The 23093-nt window shown below is 45.3% G+C and overlaps 1 protein-coding gene across 1 annotated transcript in view; it reads left to right on the top strand.

Annotated features, from left to right (window-relative positions):
- Nucleotides 1–23093, top strand: part of NHS (NHS actin remodeling regulator) — a 248272-nt gene that overhangs the window by 82877 nt on the left and 142302 nt on the right. The gene's annotated exons all lie outside the window — the stretch shown is intronic.

Below are 23093 nucleotides of genomic sequence, written 5' to 3'. Positions count from 1 at the left end.
GCAAGAATAAAGTGACAGATCAATTATATCAAAATCGAGAATACTGAAAATATGTACTAGAAAACATGTAAGTAAAGACAAATGAAATTCTTCACTGATTTCTAAATTCTTGTATCTTTTTGAAATATTAGATTAGTCCCATTTTAGGTCCATGAGAAATGAAAGCATATTCCTGGGTTTCCATGCTAAACGCTATATTCGAGAAGCCATAACAAAATTGAACTAAATTGCTTTCTCTGTCTATTAAATACCCAGAGCAAAAGCCTTGCATGCCTCTACAGGTCAGAATAACTGGAATTGCCTTCATAGAATGCCCTCATTTGCTTTTTAATTAACCTCCATGCCCTTAATGTTGTGATAATTTAGGGATGTATTTAAGATCTCAGATCAGCAGCTCATGTACTGTGATCAAGTACCAGAGATCTTCTCTGGATAAGGGGATTTGTTGAATCAAGGCCAAAGACTTTTCAATCAATGGGTCAGTATGATACATGAGCTTTAGTCTATTTCCATACAAGAGCAAAAGCTTCCAGGTAATTTTATGCATACAGGGGATGGGAGTTTTGCTGTTGATTGCCACTGCATGAGCAGGGGCTGTTTGTAACATTTAAAGAAAAGTAGATGTGTAAGGGATTGAATTACTGGGACCATAGGATGAACTTGGCCTTGAATAAACCAAGTCTTGCTCTCTTCCTCTCAGTTCCTTTTCACTGCTGCCAGTTTCAGTTAGAAAGCTGCTAATATTTATAGAGTTTGGGAGGAATGTGCCTCCAGGTCAGGCTTTTTTCAAAGCCCAAAGGGTGGCTGAAATGCTCAGGAGATTCCCAAATAATCATTAACATTTTGGTCCCTTTTCTCCATGAAGTAACTGCATAGTTTTGTGTTTCTCTTATAAAGCCTTTACTGCCCTTTTCCCCACTCTAGTTTTGCATTTCTTGCTTTTATATACTAACCTCTGTCAGAGATAAACAAAAAAAAAAAAGGCAGAAGCATGAATACAAAACTAAGAAATCTCTTTCAACAAACATTATTACCACAAACCTGCATGCCAGTCTGTTTTGTTACTATAGCAGCAGCACTAGTGAGGTATGTTCAAGCTGTGAGGCCATAAATCAAGTGAAGACCTTCTAGTTATATCCAGTAGGATCTTGTCCTGTTCTTCAATCTTCCCCTACCTGTGTTTACTGTGTAGTTCTGGTTTGGATACTGGCATGTCTGAAACATAATTAATAGAGGAAATCACTTTCCTCTCCAGACACAAGCCAAAAATGCCAAATTTCATGGCTCCATCAGCTGAGAAGACATTTTCTCTTGTGAGTCAGCTTCATTCTGGTTGTTTAGTAGGTATTAGTAAGTGTAGAGGCCTGAAAGCCTCCAACTCATTCTTTTTAAAAATTACCAGAATGTAAATTTATATTCAACATTTGTTTGGAAACAATCCAGAAAATTTTGGATTGCCTCTTCATTGTTAGGCAAATAACTGCATGAACAGGCTGCTCAGTTTTGTTAGAGGAACAAATATGGACCGAAATGATTGGCAAGACACAAATAATTGGTTTGGCCAGTGGCCTGGTTTGGCTTTCTGGTCAGTTTGTCTGTCTTTGTTTCTTTCTCCAAATAAAATAAATGAGCTTCCCAGTTCATCTTTCATTTTCAGTAGAGCAATTCTAGCAAGTCACTTTTCTTCTATGATCGATTAAAAGATCCAGAAACAGAAATGCAACCAAACCATGTGCAAAATTTGAAGGAAGGCTGTCACAATTTTTTTTTTTATTAAATTGATTAATTGCAGGAAATTCCAGTTTCTGACTGACATATTATTCTGCAGATGCTCTTCAGGGAAAGGGATTATTCCTTCAGGAAACTTACCATGTGTTTGGTTTCCATGTGTTTGGTTTCCTTAGGCCTTTTTCTACATTTTGTCTTGCTTTTTGAAGCAGTGTAAAATATAGGTGAGTAGAAATTTGTGTTAATGTAACTCTCAGCTTTCTTTGGCTCACAGTTATTTTAATGTGATAAAATGCCAGTGGAGCAAACATACTCTGTGTGGTCTTTTGCTGATGGACATGACATCCATGCTGGCAAGACTTGAACATCTAATTTCCACTGGTAAATTGGAAGGCTTAAGCATGACTAGAGGTGACAAGCCATGAGTTTAGTATGGACAAGAACATGCCACTCAGAAAATACATAGAGTGAGCTGCAGAATAATGGAGGAAAACATCTTTTACCAGAATGAAGGAGAAAAAATTTTTTCCCCATGACCCCTCCCACCCCTCACCCCCATCCTCATTTGCTTTGACCTTGGGTAACTGTTGAGGAGTCAATATGTATAAATGTGTTTTTTCTGGCTGGCTGAGTTTAATTGAAGCCACTGGTCAAAGTACTGCTGGTGAACATTTTGGTTTTGCAATCAGAGCAGTTTAGTCTTCATGCTAAATACAAGACTGCACCAGGTGGTTCGGTGAATTCACTGTGTACTGCTCTTGTTCTCCCCAACCTCATCCCCTCCATTTTCATAGCACCGCAAATGAACTCTACTTTTTATTAGATTCTTTCATTGTGCATTCTCTTGCCCACTTCTGTAGTGGACACAGGGGATCTAAGATGAGCTTGGAGCAGGTATCAACTGGACAGTAAGAGCTCAGTCTTCAATGAATGTGAGATCATTCTGCAGAAATGGCCCCCTGGTTTCCATGCATGGAAGCAGCTACAATATCCGTATGATCTCACACATTATGTCCCCTGGGCAGTTTACAGATGTCTTATCTCCCCCCTTGCACTGCTTGAATGCTGTGTTCTTCCACTGCACTGTATTGTTTAGTCACCTATGTATACTAATGTACCACCTGGGTTTTATTTTCAGGCTGATCTCCTTTGTGCCATGGGCTTTACTATGAATTGAAATGGACACACCCAAACACATCCTTCTTTCTTCATGCTTACCTTTTTTTGTCATGAATGCTTTATTTAAACATATGATAAATGTAGTCTTTTTAGCCATGCATTTGTTCTCATAACTTGTGCTGAACATAATCTATTACATGATTTAGCAAGGAGACTAAAAGTTTGTACTTTTTTACTATATTTACTTTTTGTTGTTACTGCCTTTGTGTACAGCTCAAGATTTCTGTGGTGGGATGTACATCTATGCATGTGAGATATTTGCATCACACATGTTTATGATTACCTTGGAACACATTCCTAGGTTTCTGCACCAGTAGAATAAACTGCATTTAGTTTGCAGTTCTGACCTTCTCACCTGCACTCTGCTCACTATAATCTTACTCTGCAGGAATTGCTTTGAACACCTCAATTCAATAAGGCTGTTTTTATACAACACACAATTTTCTAATAAAAATAACCTGCTATAAAAATACTTTTCTTTTTTCCCTCTTCACCATCTCTTGCAGCCTCCACTGAGTCACAGCAAGGAATGAATATTGTGCTGATCTGAAACTTAAGAGCTACAGGCTTTGGACTTTTAAGAACAGATATTAAGAACAGATTATCTCATGAATCAACTAGACTAGAACAGAAGATGTTTCACCAAGGTCCTTGAAAGCTTTCTTTTGCAACTGGCAGGAAAAAGGAAATGTTATCACACCTTAGAAATAAAAGAATTATGTGGTTCATGATGTAGGATAGAAATTATTTGTCCTACTAGGGAAAACCAGACTAAGGCAAGTTGTAGGCTGGAAGATGAGCCAGGTTGTCTGTTTGCCTTTCTCTTCCATTTGTTCCCTTCATTGTCATGAGGAGAATGGTGGAATTGCTGTTCAGGGTCTTGCTCAAACTTTCTAACTTCTATGAGCATCCCCATGTGAGGTACCTATGGCTTTTATTTTCTAGAATTTACATTTTTCCTCCAAATTATCTGTTAGGGATTAAATCAAAAAAGTTTGAGTACCCTTTAACTGTATCTAGTAAAAGATAACTGGTACAATAGTTGTTTCAGAAAACTTATTCTATTTTTAACCTGAATATGAAAACATTTGGTTACAAGCTCCTGTTGGAATGTATAGATATTGTCACCCAGACACTAGCAGGAAAACAGTGCATTGTGTTGTCTGTCTATAAACACACTGCACTTTGAACACTTGTCAGTTTTCTATACTTTCTATACTTTCTACTGTGTTGAACTTAATAAAGTGATATAATAGATGGCATTTTAAAATGTTAAGCAGTGGCACGCACAGCAGATGTTTTGGGAATGCATTTTCAAGCAGAGAGCAGCTGACAGTGACTGCTTTGGTGCAATAAAACAGTAGGCACTGGCCAGGGGTTCTCTCATCCTGCCTTCTTCTTCTCCCAATATTTAGTTTGATGGTTTAGAAACTCAACAGTAAAGTCACAGGCTAAATCAGTTATCTGTCAAGAGAGCCTTCTAATTTTCTTGTATGTGCCCAAAAGGGTAAGGCAATTAATTTCCAAAATGCAGAGGGAAGAGTGAGAATGTGTCTCTGCTTGCTCTAGTACTGAAAAACCATGGGATGTGCCCTGAGCAGACCCAGCGAGGAAGGAGACAAAGCTAAGGAGGTACCATGTGTTTGTTTATACCCAGTCTAGGAGTAATGTAGATCCTTTTAACTGTGGGACAACTCTGATGTAAGGACTGAAATGTGATTTGACTAAGAGTAAGTCTGATTGGTCTGACTTCATAATTAAGTGAGACTTAGTCAGTCTGCCTCTGACTAAGTATAACTGCATCAAAAGTGCAGCAACCAGTCTGTGCACAGGGCTGGTTCCAGGGGACTGATGTGGCTCTGCTGGTTCACGTTTGTTCCAAAAACAGCACCAGGGTAACTTTGTGCTGGCAGGCTTTGTGCAGGATCGGGTGTCGTTCATCCTCCCACAGCTGGCATGAGGCCAGCATAAACTCCATATCATGTGTTCTAGCTAATTCATCTTAAATGTGATTATGTGCCCTGGGCTGACTCAGATCAAATGTGTACTGAGAGCAAAGAGCCAGGATTAATGATCATGGAGGCGGGACCTGAATTCAGCCATGGATGAGAAAACTTGTGATAAAGTCTGGTTGCTCTGACAGAGCTGCTCAACACTTCTTTCCTTGGGGACCAGGCCTGCGAGCAGGAAAGACCAAGTCACTTATAGGAAAGGTTTTTCAAGGTGATGTCACTTTGTTCCTCTCCAAAGGTGCCTGTGTTTATTCTCCTCCTTTGAACTATGTGACTGTACACTTGGGAGTTAGGAGATCTCAGTAAAGTACCAGCTCCTATTTTGCTGTGATCTCTTCAGATCTGATGACAAAATGTTGAACCCTTCAATTGCTAGGACAGACGTGAGTCTCTCCTAAATTCTGTATTTAAGAGCCTCTTTTTGAACAAAGTTGCTGTAAGTTTCTCTCTTTCCACAGTTTGAGGTCAGGGCTGCTGAATGTGCTCATGGCACATCTTCACACAGGAATGCAGAAGTTTCTTCCTGTACCTCTTGCCTACCAGCCTGTGGTGCTCACTCTCCAGAGTCCCAGCAGCTCTCCACTGCACAGCCATGTGGTTCACATCTGTCACGGGTGCCTGTGATGGATAAGTCTTTGGGTGGGAGACCTCTTAGGACATGGTTTTCCTGGCAGGTCACAGCCAGGAGGACAGGAAGAGGAGGAGGAGCTCTAGGTCTGCTCACTGTAACCCAGAGGACCTTCTGACTGCAGAGCCACTGTAAGGCATGAATGTTCCCTGGGGGAGAAGAAAAAGCTTGGGTGTTAGTGCTGGCATTGCAAGGGCTAAAGCAATGGAGAACATACAGTAATGATCTCCTATCTGCTTGCTATCCACTTGCAACTGCCCAAACATCAGTGCTGTAAAATGAAGCTCAGATGGTGGCTGGAGAGAGGCCAAGGCTGCCTGAGCTCATTATGGAAAGCTGGAGGTAGTTTTGCAGTGAGAAGTGCGCAGAGTGTACCTATTTTGGAAACGTGGCTGTACTTCACCATCCTGCTTCTCCACCCTGATCCTTATGCCAGAAGCCCTTAGTCACCTTTGGCTCCTTTTGCTCTCATGTCCCAAACCATCTGCAGTAGAAGCTTTGGCCAGACTCCTATCTTCCACCCAGAACTTACCCATCTCCTATTCTTCCACAGCCTTACTTCTTTCATCTCCCTCTCTACAGCCCTGTTGTCACCTGCTGTGAATGACTCCTCTGTTTCCTCCCTCTGTGCTCAAGCACCTTTATCCCCTCAGAGGTTTTCTCCTCTGCATGCTTCACTTCCACACTGTCCTCGAACTCATTTGCCCCACCAGTGCTGCTAACCTTGCCCACAGATTTTTATTTTTCTTTTACCAACTATACTTTAGATATGAAATCTACAGTTGATCTTTAAGTAAAGTAATTTCCGGGCCCTGAAGACACTCCCTGACTCTGTTTTCTACATAGAATTACGCAGCTGAGAGACACTGGATGAGAGGAGTCAGCACTTAGTAATATTTCAGATATACAAATTGAAGCATTTGCTTACATCTTTCTTACCATGCCTTTGCATATTACTTTGGCAGGCAGTGGTGAAATACTTAGATCACAAACTCCCCCAGGCAGAGAGCAGGTCCTCCTATCTGCTTCTTACTTGACACTGGTACTGTTATCACATCACCTTCTCATTATGGTAATTGGATCTGAAAATGGAGGGATTTTTTTTTCCTCCCATAAAGTTTGTGAGGTTTCGATGAAGTGCATTCTCTAACATCTAAATATATTGCTTCTGAAATAATGCCAGGGCACTTTATGACTTTTATAGTTACAGATACTTATGGCTTGCACTCCTCCCTTTAGCCTGGTCAAGTCAAAGGTTCCCATGTGGTAAAAGGGACACAGCCCATCCCAGACAGGGACCTGAGTGGGGTTGTGAGGCATGCAGGATATGACCCCAAGGTGAGACCATGAGCAACACATGGAAGTAGTTCCCCAGGTTCACTGCAGCAGCATTAACACCTCTGCTCTACAAGATTTAGTGTACAGACGTTTTTCAGTAGAAAACAGAAGTTTAGTAGAAAGTGTTCCTTTAGCAGAAACCCAGTTTTCTGCATAATTGTTTTCCAGAGGAAAAATTTCTATCAGTTCTTATAATAACAGTAAACGAACCTTGATCTGCTACATGGATCTTTGGATCCATTGTGAAAGGTTGTACATAGCTGAACAGCATTGAAGACTCTACGTCTCTTACTGTACATAGTGGGGATGGAAAACACTATTTGGAGAGAATAAAGGTGGTCAGACTACCTGTGTAATTACCAACAAAATCAAGGGAAGTTTGGAAATTCATTCCATCATCATATTTCTAACCCATTTTTAAAGTGACCAGGGAAATACAATCTCTCAGTGGAGGTTACTGGCACAAACTACCTCTCATTCATATGTCAGACACTGTGGGATAACAGGTGGTTTCATTTTGGAAAAATGAAATTTAAAAACCACTGAAAATATCTGTGTCTGAAACTGCCAGTGGGCAAACTAAAAGTAGTGGATTGCTCTTCAGTATTAATCACATTAATTTATTTCTAGATGTGACTCATTTATTACTTGTGAAAATCGAAGCAGAATGGATTTCTTTACTGTATATAGAAAGAGGGCAAATGTATGTGCATGTGTGTGCATTATCAAAAGAGGGAATTACTTCACCAGGCACACTTCATTGCTACCTTTCATCCCTACAATACACAAAACAAGAATGAATGTAAAATCAGTTTTCAGTGTTTTGTTTGTTTGTTTATGCTAAGGATTGCCTATCCCAGTAGTTTGCTTCATTTCTTTTCTGGGGATTTCTCAAGACAAGATGTCTGAGAGAACTACATGAGGTTTTACACTCAGCATTTTGATGTTTCCCATGTTCTGTTCATTTTAAGAAATTATCACAAGAATAACTTGAACCAGTTTGACCTGTTTGTACATCTCATAGCACAATGGGGCTCTAATTGAGGCATCACAGATTACTGAGCTGATGCCATTATTATTTAAAAGTAAGTAGGTACCTATTAGGAATATTTATTCCCTGTCTTCTATCAAGAAAACAATCTTCCAAAGAGAGTTGTGTTTTTGTCTTATTTAGGGTATTGATTACCTACTGCTTTGAAATAAAAGGAGATTTATATGCTCTGCTGCTAGATAATCTGTGAAGGACTTTTATGGTAAGATTGAGCCCCCAGGCTGGGAGCCAAGAAGGGAGAGGATGTTTTGCAGCTTGGCTTTACCTTTCTCACATGATTCATTGGATGCTATTTACATCTCTTTGTACCTCTGCTGAGTTCTCTATTTCACAAGAAAGTTGTAATCGCTGTAATTGTTAGGATGCTGAGTTCTCTGGCCTCCTGGGCCTGCAGGAATTCTTGCTGTGATAAGGAGAAAATGTACAGATACTTCTGATTTGCTGGCAGCCCCAGGTGTGCAGAAGTCATGTCCAAGTCACCTGAGATTTGCTTAAAAGAGGGGAAAAAAGCCATTATTGTTATTATTACTCCAGGTCTTGAAACATTCTAAAGTGTTTCAAGTCTTTTTCATTAATCTGCAGTGAGATTATCTAGAAGAAATTTAGTTTTAAATCAAAACAGGGTTTCAGGCAATCAGGTGATATCAAGACCTGAGACTTCTGGCAGACGCTATGGTTAAAATGGCAAGGGTCAATGTCTCGTTGTACATTACAACTACTGCACAGTTCTGTAGATCATTGAATTATTAAGTTTGGAAAAGATCTCTAAGACCACTGAATCCAACCATTAGGATATTCTTCCCAGGAGAAGAAAGGTGGATCTGCAGGAGGAGCAGCGAAGGAGCCTGCATGTTCCATAGCAGCAGCAGTAATTCCCTAAAGCTCCCATCACCTTTGATAAATGGAGATATTGCAGGAATTTGTAGGTAGGGAAAAAAAGCGCAGTTAAAATAAAAAAGGCAAAGGAGTGAATCTTCCTGCTTTCAGACACGTGCAGAGAAGGGGCTGCAAAGAAGCTGAAGAATTTAAAATTCCGATCAGTGTGTCCGTAGGTGTGTTTTGCACTGCTTTGTACTGAGTGCATTTGAAGGAAGCATTGAGTAACATGTTTCTGGTAGCGGAGGTGGAGCCAAAGGAGCACTGTCTCCCAAGCTTTTCATGAAGTAGTAACACCACACTTGGTGTTGGCAGCTCCGAGTGCAGGCTGCGCATTCTCCACAGCCCGGAATTCCCTACCTGCTCCCTGCTGCTTACAGATCTTGGCGCTGAAAGCACTGCCTTCCCTGCTAGCGTCGGGACTTTGTCCTGCCTATGTGTGTGCTTTATTGTACACATCAGCTTTGACTCGGCAGAGGATGGGAGCAGAACTTACTTGTAAGAATTCAAAGATGATAAAAATAATGCTCTGTGAGGGCAGCATAGAGGAACCCAGATGGAGGTGGATTTTCTGCTGTTGGATGTTTTCACAGCCCCACTCGCCTCAGGTGGCACCAGTCAGGGTGCTGGCTCGAGCTTTCCAGGCACCACAGCATGAGGCCTGGGCCCCATCTGACAGACCCGCCCTTGCCAGCTTGCGGCCTGGCCGGCAGCACAATCCTGATTTTTGGGGTAAAAAGATGAAAATTTCAAAAGCTGAAAGCTTCCACGAGTGATTTTTTTTTTCTCCAGGATGCTGCAAGATGAATGTTTCCCCTGGGCACAGTGAGACACTTGGCCAAAGTGACTGGTGCTGGCACATGAGGAGAGGGCTGCCCTGGCAGAGCAACCAGCTGAACACCCGCCCTGCGGCCAGGGCCTGGGAGCCTGAAGCTGCTGTGCACTGAAAAACCCCATTTGGGCTATAAAGCCCTGGCAGGAGAGCATCTCAGCTCGTGGCAGCACCTGCAGGAACTTCTCCCTGCTCCCTCTCTAAAAATCAGGTTTAGGAAATTGATGTGGTTGCTTTTTCTTTACTCTCTCTTTGCTTGAATGAGCGTCGTAGTGGGGCAGTGACAGGGCAGGAGGTGGTGTGGGGGTGGTTGGGAACCCCAGCCTCGGTGCTTGCCAGCAGTTCACTGTCACTGACAAGAGTTTGGACCTCACAGCTTGTGCCCAGTGTCCACTGTAGGCTGCATTTTCACTAGGAAAATCACCTATGGAGGGTTATTGAGTCTGCAAAAACCCAGTCGGGGTCTGGGAGTGACATGTAGTTAAAATGAAATAAATGAGGATGTCACTTGAGTTCAGCCTTTTGCAGAGTTGTCGGAGATTAATGGTTTATTTCAAATTCCTGACATAGTTCTCAGTCTCAGATTCTGGCTGCATCTGTTAATCCTCCTGGCTATGTGAAAATCTGGCAAATAGGAATTCTAAAGTTTCAAAAGACAGAACATGAATTAAGATTTCCCCAAGATAATTTTCCAAACTTTTTTTAATTGAGATTTTAAAATTACTTCCACTCTGACTTGAAGTATAAGTCACAGTTTTTGCATTGCCTGGGGCAGACAGTGCTGCATAGTCTATGTGTTTTGAAATTTACAATAATTTGCTATGTGTGTGGATGATTTTTATTAATTGGATTATATTCTGAGTGTACATGTACTGCACTATATTTATGGGAAAATATAAAAATAAAAGATTGCTTATAATATGCCAAGAAAAGCAACTGATAAAACAGGTTTTAATCATTTACCCCCAAAGTGGTAGTTAGAGATGGGGCTTGAACTGTTACTATTATTGTTCTCCAAAACTTCTTTCTAGATGGGATTGATCTTTCTCTTCCAAGGCTCTTATTATGATCTGAAACTCCCATTTATTTAAATTTCCTTCATTTTCCTGTCATTGAGCATCTCCTTTTGAAAGGGCTGTCATAAGGTGTTGGGTGGAAACTCAGTTTTGCACAGTAATGCTAAGGTACCATTGTTCTCATAGGTTTTGTAGTGGGTTTCTCCGAACTCCAGGGTAATTCTTGGCTGGGCTGATGAGGTTCCACGTTTGCTCTTCTACTCAGTGCATGTGTACACCACGTTTTAAAATACATTTTACAACATATAATGCAACACCATGTTGCTGTGTTTGCACCCAATAGAGCTCTGATTTCCTCCATTTATGACCCACCAAAGTTTTCTGATTTATAACAAGCAGTTGCTGCTTAGCTGGGAACATCTTTGGAAGGGATGGGATAGGCTAGAAAGGAAGATGTACTGCAAACAGCTTCAGTGTTTCAAACCCAGCATTCTTGGCATCACAGAACTGCTGCATTTATGGTATAGGTTTGGATTTTGCTACACCAGATAAAGTCTTTGTTTTCTGTGTGTGACAGCACAAAGAGGAGTCTTCTGCTGGAAGAGGGCTGCAGGGTGTCATTTACTCATCAAGGAGCAGCACTGTGCCCCCTTCTGCACGCTCCTCTTGCAGAGCTTACCTGGCAGAAAACATGCAATGGTTTCTTTAGGTCAGCTTATATGTTGTCTGTACCAGTGGGGCAGCTGGCACTAGGTAGGGACACTTGGAAACTCCTTCTGCCCCTGGCTTCCCTCTGCTGTGTTTAATTTCCTTTCTATAAGTGCCAGAGCCTTCAAATAAGGATAAACCTCACAGCAGTAAGCCTAATAGTGATATTGGAGATGCTTAATAATTTTAGGTTTGAGCAGCACATGGAACAGGTCAAACATGCAAAAGTAACTTTTCTCTCCAAATTTTTCAGCTTTAGCATTTCCTAAAATTCTCCACTTAGAGATTAGGAAAGTTCAGAGAGGAAAATGGCTCCTGTGCAGTGGAAGTATTTCCTCTGCTGCAATTGTGGCAGCTCATGTGAGCTTGTAATTCCTTGAGCCTTGACCCACACTAGTCACAAACAAAAGCTGTCTGAGGACGTAAAAGCTGTTTTTTTAAAAAAGGTAATTTGATTTGTGTTTTTGCTTAAAGGACATTTGCCCTTTTTACATCCAGTGCACTCATTATATATCTCCGTAGAGTAATTCTATCCTTTCAGTCAGGATGACCTTTATTTTATATTTAAATGCAACAGCAAAACAAGGAGAAAAAAAGAAGTAATGTGAATTCTTCTTCAGAGCTCCTTCACTGCCTCACTCTCTGCATGAATGCAAAATGGCAGCTGCCACTGTAGCGCAGTTGAGAGTTCCCATTTAAAAATGCAGTGCTTACAAAAGAAGCTGAAACAGCCATAAGCTACAAAACCCAACATTTGATAAATGGAAAAGGACAAAATCAGGTCATGGAGGCAGCGCACATCTTTTGCCCTTGTATTGCATCTTTCATCTGTGGATCTAGAGTCACCATGCAAGCATCATCCTGCCTCCTGGGTGAAGTGGGAAGGGGCAGAGAGGACCGTGGATCCCAGGGAGATGGGGCAGCTGTGTGGTTGGATACAGCACCATTTTTTTAAGAGGGGAGGTAAAGAGTTTCAGGCCTGGCTGAAGCTGCAAATGGCATTTCATTAGGCACAGGTAATTAACTGAACTGGAATTAATGCTCCTGTGTGCTACAGAAAGCGCCCTAGGATTTTAATCAAGGCTATTAGTCAGCATATTGGTAAAGCGACGCTGAATTCTGCAGCCCTCCTTATGCGGCAGTCTCGGTTGATTAAAAATTCACCAAGAGCCTTCATTGTACTTCATCTGCACCTCCAACAGCACCATGTGGCAGAAACATTTTGCCAGGTCCCAGCAGTCTGAAGGAGCTTCCCTGTGAATGGGCAGCTCTTCACCTGGGGGCAATGCAGAGGGATTCCTCCCAGCCCAGGATCCCCGGGCTGGCTCAGCCCTGCCTGCCCTGGATCCCAAGATGAAGAGCCCCAGTGTTGAGGGTTAGGTGGGAATTTTTACCCATTATGTGCTGGGAAACCTAACTACCGGTACTTAAGGGTGCTCACAAAGACAAAGAGTAGCCGGGCCCAGGGTGGCGGGGAAGGGGGCAGAAAAAGGAGGGTGGGGACAGTTTTTAGCTGGCTTTTTTTTCCTGGGCTTCGGAAAAGAAGGACGTTCGTGCGCTGGGTCGCGGAGCTGCTTCTTCTCCTTCTCCCCTCTTGGTTGGTGGCCTCGCACCCGCTGTCCTGCCAGGCATCGCCGTGGAGCTGCTGATACACCTCATCCACCAGCCCAGGATCGCAGCTCGTCCCTGCTGTCCCAGCTGACTGTTTCCTCGGAGCCCTGCAGGAGCACCGGGACTGACTGCCCGAGGGGTTTGTGAAAACAAAGCCTCTCCTCCATCCCGTCTCAGCCGAGAAAGCTGTCCCGGGGTCCCTGGTTCTGTTTTCTTGTTATTGCTGTAGTTATTGTTTGTTTGTTTACCCGGTTATACTAGTAAAGAACTGTTATTCCTATCCCCAGATCTCTGCCTGAAAGCCCCTTGATTTCAAAATTATAATAATTCGGAGGGAGGGGGTCTACATTCTTTCATCCCAAGGGAGGCTCCTGCTCTCCCTAGCAAACACCTGTCTTCTAAAACCAAGACAGATTTTGGCGCCCAACGTGGGGCACTGAGAGAAAAAGGGCAAAAAAGGAATAACAGTTCTTAAATAACCTAACTTTTGTGTGCTGGATTTAGAAACCTTGTTAGGTAGAACCATGTTGTTTAGCTTACCCAGGTTTGTGGGCCATGTGGTCACAGCTATATTTCTCCCATTTGCTGCACCTTACCTAAATATGGGTCCTATAACTAAGGCTACTGTGGCTATTATCCAGCTTGTTTTGTGGGTTGATAAGGTGAGGAATTCATGGATGTTTAACGTCCTCTGGACGGCGGGCTCATGGATTCAGAGCTGTCACACACTAACTGGATGGTTTTCAGGTTACTTTAATAATGGTACCTACTGGGAGAAAAAGACAGCTGGGGAAATTTTCTCCCAACCTTTCACCCAGTTCCTTGGGCCTACCCCGCCAGTTTTCAAAGGGCTAAAATCTTCTCTGGATGCTAATGACATCATACAGTGGCTGGTGTTGCTGATAGGCCTGTTCTACCTAGCCTTCAGAGACAAAGGGAAAGAGACCGGAGGTGCTGCTCCAGAGCCTGGCACAGCCCCAGAGACAGGGAGTGCTGCTCCAGAGCCTGCCCCTGCCCCAGAGACAGGGAGTGCTGCCCCAGAGCCTGCCCCTGCCCCAGAGACAGGGAGTGCTGCTCCAGAGCCTGCCCCTGCCCCACAGCCCACCTCAGAAATGAACCACCCAGGGTGGGTGGGGGTGCTGGTGAAGGAGATACGTGAGATGGGCCAGATGCTAAAGGAGTGCATTTCCTCAGCTGCTGGGAAACCCTCCCCCTGCCCCAAAGAGGGAGAGTCTGATGGTGCAGCAGTGGAACCCACAGATGTTACAACCATCCAGGTTCCAGATGAACCACAAGGGCAGTCACAGCCAGCAGCTGTTGCCCCTGTGGAAACGAGGAAGTCTAAGATGAAGTCACAGCACCCTGTTGATAAGGATAAGAAAGGAGGGTCCTCACAACCCACAGGGGAGCCAGAAGTTGAAATCATCACTGAGTCTCTGACATATGACAGTCTCCGTAAGTTACAAAAAGACATTGTGAGGCGGGGGCGTGAGCCTTATACCACCTGGTTACTTCGGGTCTGGGACCTTATGGGTACAGGCGTGCAGCTGGATGGTGGTGAGGCAAGGAATGTGGGACCCTTGACGCAAGACTCAGGTGTGAATCAGATATTTGTCAGGGAGCAAGGGCCCCTTTCCCTCTGGGAGCGGCTTTTGATGAGTGTAAGAGAAAGGTTTGTCCATAGAGAGAGAATGGAGGAGCACTATCATAGAAGGGAATGGAAAACCATTGAGGAAGGGATTCAACAGCTGAGAGAGGTGGCGATATTAGAGGTCCTTTTTGGAAGGGGTGGACAGCATGATAATGACCCCGACAAAGTCAGGTGCACTGGGCAGATGTTGTGGAGTCTGGCAAATCTAGGGCCACGTGACTACACCACCTATATTGCAACGATTAATGCCGATAACGGCCGAGAGACGGTGGGTTCTGTTGCCACCAGGCTTAGAAATTATGACAGTATGGTCCATGGCCCACATCAGGCTAAGATTTCTGCTGTGATTAAGGAACTCAAAGAGGAGATGAGGGAAATGAGGGAAGAGATGAGGAAGAGCAGTTCCCATATGGCACCAGTGCGGGTCACAAGCCCAAAACTCCAAGCCCCACGTCCCCCAGCTAGAGAGAGAGGGTACACCTCACGAACTGAGCTGTGGTTCTTTCTACGTGACCATGGGGAAGACATGGGAAAGTGGGATGGGAAACCCACTTCTGCCCTGGCAGCACGAATGCGTCAACTCAGGCAGGGAACCAGTAACCAGAAAGGTTCCACTAAAGTGAAGGTAGCCTCAACCTCCCGTGATGAAACTGCCAGATATTACAGAAAAGAGGATGATCCCCTTGAAGGAACCTCTAGCATGTATGCCCAGGGAGGAGAGGATGACCAGTGCTAGAGGGGCCCTGCCTCTAGCCAGGAAGAGGCACGGGAAAACCGGGTCTTTTGGACGGTGTGGATCCGATGGCCTGGCACATCAGAGCCACAAAAATACGAAGCTTTAGTTGATACTGGTGCACAGTGTACCCTAATGCCATCAGGACATGTGGGGGCAGAACCTGTTTCCATTGCTGGGGTGACGGGGGGATCGCAGCAGTTGACTCTGTTGGAAGCTGAGGTGAGCCTGACTGGGAAGGAGTGGCAGAAACATCCCATTGTGACTGGCCCAGAGGCCCCGTGTATTCTGGGCATGGACTTCCTTCGAAATGGCTATTACAAAGACCCAAAGGGACTCAGGTGGGCTTTTGGAATAGCTGCTGTGGAGGCAGAGGACATTAAGCAATTGAACACCTTGCCTGGACTATCAGAGAACCCATCTGCAGTAGGACTCCTGAAGGTGGAAGAACAGCGAGTGCCAATTGCCACCTCGACGGTGCACCGCCGACAGTATAGGACAAATCGAGATGCTGTGATCCCCATCCACAAGATGATCCGAGAACTGGAGAGCCAAGGGGTGGTCAGCAAAACCCACTCACCCTTCAACAGCCCCATCTGGCCTGTGCGCAAGTCTGACAGAGAATGGAGATTGACTGTGGACTATCGTGCATTGAATGAAGTGACTCCACCGCTGAGCGCTGCCGTGCCGGACATGCTGGAGCTCCAGTACGAGCTGGAGTCCAAAGCAGCGAAGTGGTACGCCACTATCGACATTGCTAATGCATTTTTCTCCATTCCCTTGGCAGCAGAATGCAGGCCTCAGTTTGCCTTCACGTGGAGGGGAGTGCAGTACACCTGGAACCGACTGCCCCAGGGGTGGAAGCACAGCCCCACCATCTGCCATGGACTGATCCAGGCTGCACTGGAAAAGGGTGAGGCTCCAGAACATCTGCAGTACATTGATGACATCATTGTCTGGGGGAACACAGCAGTGGAAGTATTTGAGAAAGGAGAAAAGATCATCCAGATTCTGCTAGAAGCCGGCTTTGCCATCAAGAAGAACAAAGTCAAAGGACCTGCTCGAGAGATCCAGTTCCTGGGAGTAAAGTGGCAAGATGGGCGGCGTCAGATTCCCACTGAGGTCGTCAATAAGATCACTGCAATGTCTCCACCAGCCAACAAGAAGGAAACACAAGCTTTCCTAGGTGCCATAGGTTTTTGGAGGATGCACATTCCTGAGTACAGCCAGATCGTGAGCCCTCTCTACCTGGTTACCCGAAAAAAGAATGATTTCCACTGGGGCCCTGAACAGCAGCAAGCCTTTGCTCAGATCAAACAGGAGATTGCTCATGCAGTAGCCCTTGGCCCAGTCAGGACAGGACCAGACGTGAAGAACGTGCTCTACTCTGCAGCTGGGAACAATGGTTTGTCCTGGAGCCTTTGGCAGAAAGTGCCTGGGGAGACTCGAGGCCGACCACTGGGATTCTGGAGCCGAAGCTACAGAGGGTCCGAAGCCAACTACACTCCTACAGAGAAGGAAATCTTAGCTGCCTATGAAGGAGTTCAAGCCGCCTCAGAAGTGATTGGCACAGAAGCACAACTCCTCCTGGCACCCCGACTGCCAGTGCTGGGGTGGATGTTTAAAGGAAAAGTTCCTGCTACTCACCATGCCACCGACGCTACATGGAGCAAGTGGATCGCCCTCATCACGCAGCGCGCCCGTATTGGAAACCCAAATCGCCCTGGGATTTTGGAGATAATTACAAACTGGCCTGAAGGTGAAAACTTTGGTCTCACTGATGAAGAGGAGCAGGAACAAGTGACACGGGCTGAAGAAGCTCCACCGTATAACCAGCTGCCAGCAGAAGAAACACGCTACGCTCTGTTCACTGATGGTTCCTGTCGCATCGTAGGGATGAACCGGAAGTGGAAAGCAGCCGTATGGAGCCCCACACGACAGGTCGCAGAGGCCACTGAAGGAGAAGGTGGATCAAGCCAACTTGCTGAACTCAAAGCTGTTCAACTGGCCCTGGACATTGCTGAAAGAGAGAGGTGGCCAAAGCTCTACCTCTACACAGATTCATGGATGGTAGCCAACGCTCTGTGGGGATGGTTGGAAAGGTGGAAAAAGGCCAACTGGCAACGCAGAGGAAAGCCAATCTGGGCTGCTGATGAGTGGAAAGACATCGCCACCAGGGTAGAGAAACTGTCTGTGAAGGTCCGTCATGTAGATGCCCATGTCCCCAAGAGTAGGGCTAATGAAGAGCACCGAAACAATGAGCAGGTGGATCAGGCTGCAAAGATAGAGGTGTCAAAGACAGACTTAGATTGGCAACACAAGGGAGAGTTGTTCCTAGCTCGATGGGCTCATGACGCCTCAGGTCATCAGGGTAGAGATGCCACCTATAAGTGGGCACGAGACCGAGGGGTGGATCTAACCATGGACAGTATTTCTCAGGTTATCCATGACTGTGAGACGTGTGCCACGATCAAGCAAGCCAAGCGGTTGAAGCCCCTCTGGTACGGTGGGCGGTGGTCCAGATACAAGTATGGGGAGGCCTGGCAGATTGACTACATCACACTGCCCCAAACCCGCCAAGGCAAGCGCTACGTGCTCACCATGGTAGAAGCCACCACTGGATGGTTGGAAACCTACCCTGTGCCTCATGCCACTGCCCGGAACACCATCCTGGGACTTGAAAAGCAGGTCCTTTGGAGGCATGGCACCCCTGAGAGGATTGAGTCAGACAATGGGACTCATTTCAAGAACAGCCTTATAAACAGCTGGGCTAGGGAACATGGCATTGAGTGGGTGTATCATATCCCCTACCATGCACCCGCTGCTGGAAAAGTTGAACGGTGCAATGGCCTGCTTAAAACCAGCTTGAAGGCACTGGGCGGGGGAACTTTCAAGAACTGGGAGATTAATTTAGCAAAAGCCACATGGTTAGTGAACACCCGAGGTTCCACTAACCGAGCAGGCCCTGCCCAATCTGAGCCCTTTAGAACGACAGATGGAGATAAGGTTCCAGTGGTACATATGAGAGGTATGCTGGGAAAAACTGTTTGGGTTAATTCTGCCTCCAGCAAAGACAATCCAATCCGTGGGGTTGTCTTTGCTCAAGGACCGGGTTGCACTTGGTGGGTGATGCAAAAAGATGGAGAGACCCGGTGCATACCTCAAGGGGACCTGGTTTTAGGGTGAACTACCCATGACACTGTGCTTGTATCTGTATCTGCATGTACATATGTATATAGTTAAAGTAGTATGTGTTAGTGTATAATTTGAAGGTTTAATATTTGATGTAACATTTTGGTATGGGAAAAAATTCGGGGTGGATAGTGTTGAGGGTTAGGTGGGAATTTTTACCCATTATGTGCTGGGAAACCTAACTACCGGTACTTAAGGGTGCTCACAAAGACAAAGAGTAGCCGGGCCCAGGGTGGCGGGGAAGGGGGCAGAAAAAGGAGGGTGGGGACAGTTTTTAGCTGGCTTTTTTTTCCTGGGCTTCGGAAAAGAAGGACGTTCGTGCGCTGGGTCGCGGAGCTGCTTCTTCTCCTTCTCCCCTCTTGGTTGGTGGCCTCGCACCCGCTGTCCTGCCAGGCATCGCCGTGGAGCTGCTGATACACCTCATCCACCAGCCCAGGATCGCAGCTCGTCCCTGCTGTCCCAGCTGACTGTTTCCTCGGAGCCCTGCAGGAGCACCGGGACTGACTGCCCGAGGGGTTTGTGAAAACAAAGCCTCTCCTCCATCCCGTCTCAGCCGAGAAAGCTGTCCCGGGGTCCCTGGTTCTGTTTTCTTGTTATTGCTGTAGTTATTGTTTGTTTGTTTACCCGGTTATACTAGTAAAGAACTGTTATTCCTATCCCCAGATCTCTGCCTGAAAGCCCCTTGATTTCAAAATTATAATAATTCGGAGGGAGGGGGTCTACATTCTTTCATCCCAAGGGAGGCTCCTGCTCTCCCTAGCAAACACCTGTCTTCTAAAACCAAGACACCCAGGCAAGCAGTGGGGGCAGGTGAGAAGCTGAGCTTTTACTCTTGCTGCTGATCTAACTAGTGCAGAAAGATAACACATGTTTGCATTTAGGCAGTGCCACATTAGAAAGACCCCTCATGGGTGAGTTTGTGGTAGTCCAAAAATGGACAGGAAAGAGAGTATGCCTGCTATCGGAAAAGCAAATGGATGTCTCCCCCACTGGCACCACTCCCTCTGCATTTCAGAGGATTTCTGCCCCCGTCATGCATGACTACTGATAGCCAGTTAAGTCAGCACCATAAGCCAGGAGTTACAGTGTTAGGCATATATTTCTAAGTTTGTGCCAGTGATTCGCAGTTTATGATTTTGGCTATTTTGCCATTCAGCCTAAAGTGTTATAGTATTGCCCAAAATTAAATTTGAATATTTGCATGTGCATGTATGGAAATCTGTGTACATGGGCATATGCACCACTTTTCGTTGTGTATCTGAATGATTGCTGTGTATAAGGTCTGATCTTTATTGATAGGCAGAGCAGGGATTGGGAAACTTGTACCTGCTGAAGGAGACTGCCCAGTTCAAAACAGGAATACAAATCACCCCTAGGTTTATGTTTTAAGGCTTAGACTTTTTTGAGGAACAAGCTCTGGTGACATCAGCTCCCTTTGCAAAGTGTCTTTTGTGTGTTCTTTTACTAAAAGAGCCTCGTGCCTCACCTATGTGGCAGGGTAGGAAGGCACCCACAGACTTTCCTGCCAGCCAAAGGCTGGTACCAACCCTGGTAAGTCAGGAGACTGGCCTTAGCTGGATATTGTTGAGAGCTTTTAGAGTAAAAGTCAGTTATTTTTGACTCTGAAATTCCTATTAATCTCTTCTCAGCTTATCTCCATTCCTACTGCCATACTTGGCTTTTAAATGCAAGACACCCTTGGTCTCCACTAAACATAAAGAAAGAAACATGAAACAGAAGCTATAATTGCTTTTCTAAGAGTGGTTCTTCCCCCACCCCCTTTTCCTGCTGTTTGGTCACCTTTATTTTTCCCTCTTTCCCAGAGGTTTGATGTCTCTGCTCATCATTTTAACTGTCAACAGTACACAGCAAGCTTTGTGGAGCAGCGACCTTGATCTGGTTTTGATCTTACGTTCACAGATATAAAGGGAGTTACTCTAAGTTTCTGGTGGTGTAATTGAGAGCAGAATAGAACCCTCCTCAGAGATATCAGGAACATGGCATCCACCCCTCACATCGCAGGAGTGCTTGTTAGTGCCGTAGAGACTCTGCAGAGAGACTCCGAGAGTTAACTTCTCACATGTCTGTGTGTGTTGGTCTGTCTTTCCTCCCTCCCTGTTCTTTTTTAACTCCCTGGCATTTAATTTAGGATTAACTACAATTTACTTACATTATGTTGCAAACTAATTACCAGAAAATTCATTTTTCTAATGCCCTCCCTTCCTCACTTCCTTCCTCCCTCCTTTCCTCCTTTCCTCCTTTCCTCCTTCCCTCCTTCCCTCTCTTCTTCCCCCATCTTTTGTTAAGGGTGAAGTTTACTGCAGTGACCTTCCTTGCAAAGGTCACCATGAAGTGCTAGAGGAGTACATAAGGGTCTTAAATGCACCCTTATCAGGACAAATGAATAGTTGCTCCAGGATATTTTTGGCTGGTATGGAGCCAGCCCATCTTGATGCCAGCTCCCCTTGGATTTCCCCGTTGCAGGAAGCATGTCAAGGCGAGGGATACTGCATTCCAGTGGCTGAAGAGCACAGCACTTGGATCTTCCTTCACAGCATAATGGCTTCTGAGAATCCACTGCATGTCAGCACTCATTAACAGTCCCCAGTTTGCTCTGGTTTCTTCCAGCAACAGATTCAGCTCTGGGTTTGGTGAAAGCAACACAGTGGCTTAGAGCTGAGCTGGGCACAAGCAGAGAGGCTTTGGAATGAAGGACACACTGCAGTCTTAATTAGGGGTGGGTCTGCCTTATTTCTGCCGTAATTCTTTGGTAGCCAACGTGGTTATACCGTAAATGAATGTTGTTTTAAATCTGATGTGTCTGGAGAGAGAGATCAAAGGCTAATACAGGGAAATAATTTTTTGTGACTGATTCTGGGGAGGCAGTGCTCCTCTCAGTGTTCTTAAAGGCTATTTACAAATAGCAGAAGCGAGGGAAAAAGTGTTAAAATTCCTGCTGCTTTTTGTATTTGTTTGTCAATTTGAATTTAAAGAAATGGGACCAGCTCTAGTTCTTGACCTACACTTGCAGTGCTTAATTCTCTGTGGCAACGATGATGGACGCAAATGCACTGGAGCTGGCATTAAATCAGGGCTAACTGTGGAGCTGCATCAGCACAGAGCTAACTGCTTGAATATTTAGCTGCCTTGTCAAGCAGGCTCTGCTGCATGTGCTGAGCTGGGTGCTTCTGTATCTCCATTGCTAGAGAGCATCCGAGGCACTGAGCTTAAAGTCCCTGTGTGCCTGTGGCCACAGGAACCATTTTCCTTTTCCCTGCTACGTGATAGCATCTGCGCTCACAGGTACAGCATGACCCCATGGGGGGATTGCTGCTGAGAGAGCTGATTTTACCCTTCTAGTTGCCCTGGCTGTGCATTCCTGCCCCTGTGCTGTAATTCATTTTTGCAAGATTAGTTTCAGCCTGGATTAGTTCCCCTGGTCTGGCTCACTACAGAGCTGAGCAAATGCCTGTGCCAGCACTAGGCAGAGCAAAGGTGGAGATGAAGGAGCACAAAAGGATGTCTTGGAAAAGCAGGGCAGGGGAAAGGCAACTGTGAATTTTTTGCCTTTTGCTCCCTTTTGCTTCTTCTTGTTTGATGAAGAGATATTGCTGTTGTGTCTCGATGCTTGCTTTTAATTTCCTTCCTAAGCCTAATTACAGAAATGGAGGAACAGTCATAGGTATTATACCTAAAGGCCAACTTATCTCTGAACGATCCCAATTGCTTTTAGTCACTGCATTTTCCTTCCAGGGCTCTATACAATTCCCTATTGAATGGTTTCCTCTGTCTGCCTGGCAAATTTGGCTGAGCATGTTTCCAGTAGTCCCCATATGTACCTGCCACCCGTCAGTGCCACCGGCCCCCTCACTGCCTCAGCTGAGCCCCAGTGCTCAGCCTGCAGCCAGAGCCTGGTGCTGAGCTGTGCAGGAGCTGAGTAATGTCTTGGTGGTGATCTGTGAGTCTCTGAGAATCCCTCCTTTTAGTTATTTCTCAGCATCACTCTCAAATACATGCGCCACCATGTGCTCTTGCCGTTGGAAAGCACCTCTGTGCAGGTCCGGGTGATGGACTGCTTTGTATGAGGACTCCCAGGAGACCTCCTTGCCTGTTTCCCCCGCTGCAGCACAAGCTGAGGATGGGTTTTATTTTTCTGAGCACATCAGGCCTTCTAGCACAGCATGATGTTCTGCATACTGTCAACTACTTTGGGCTGCTTGTCAAGGAGGGGTGCAGTGCAAGCTGAAATGCTGCTCTAATTTTTGCATTATCTCTCTTGTTGCAAATGTCATTATCATTATTTAATTAGGCTGTGCAGTATTTTCAGGGGAAGTAATTTGAAGGGAAGGTACAGTGTTTCTGCATCTCAATGCCTCTATAACATCTGGGCTAGCTGAACACAACATGCAATAAAAAAGCAGAATTAGTGGCTTGGGTCCAACAACAGAAATGGCTTCAGCAACTTCAGACAGGCTCCATATTTGGCCATGATGTGTTCCTCTCGCTGCAACCGTCACCATAAAAGGGTGGCTGACCAG

The sequence above is a fragment of the Poecile atricapillus genome, chromosome 1 (genome assembly GCF_030490865.1).
Source record: "Poecile atricapillus isolate bPoeAtr1 chromosome 1, bPoeAtr1.hap1, whole genome shotgun sequence".
In the NCBI taxonomy this organism is placed as follows: domain Eukaryota; kingdom Metazoa; phylum Chordata; class Aves; order Passeriformes; family Paridae; genus Poecile; species Poecile atricapillus.
Note: the sequence above shows the minus strand (reverse complement) of the source record. Positions and strands in the feature narration are given on the sequence as shown.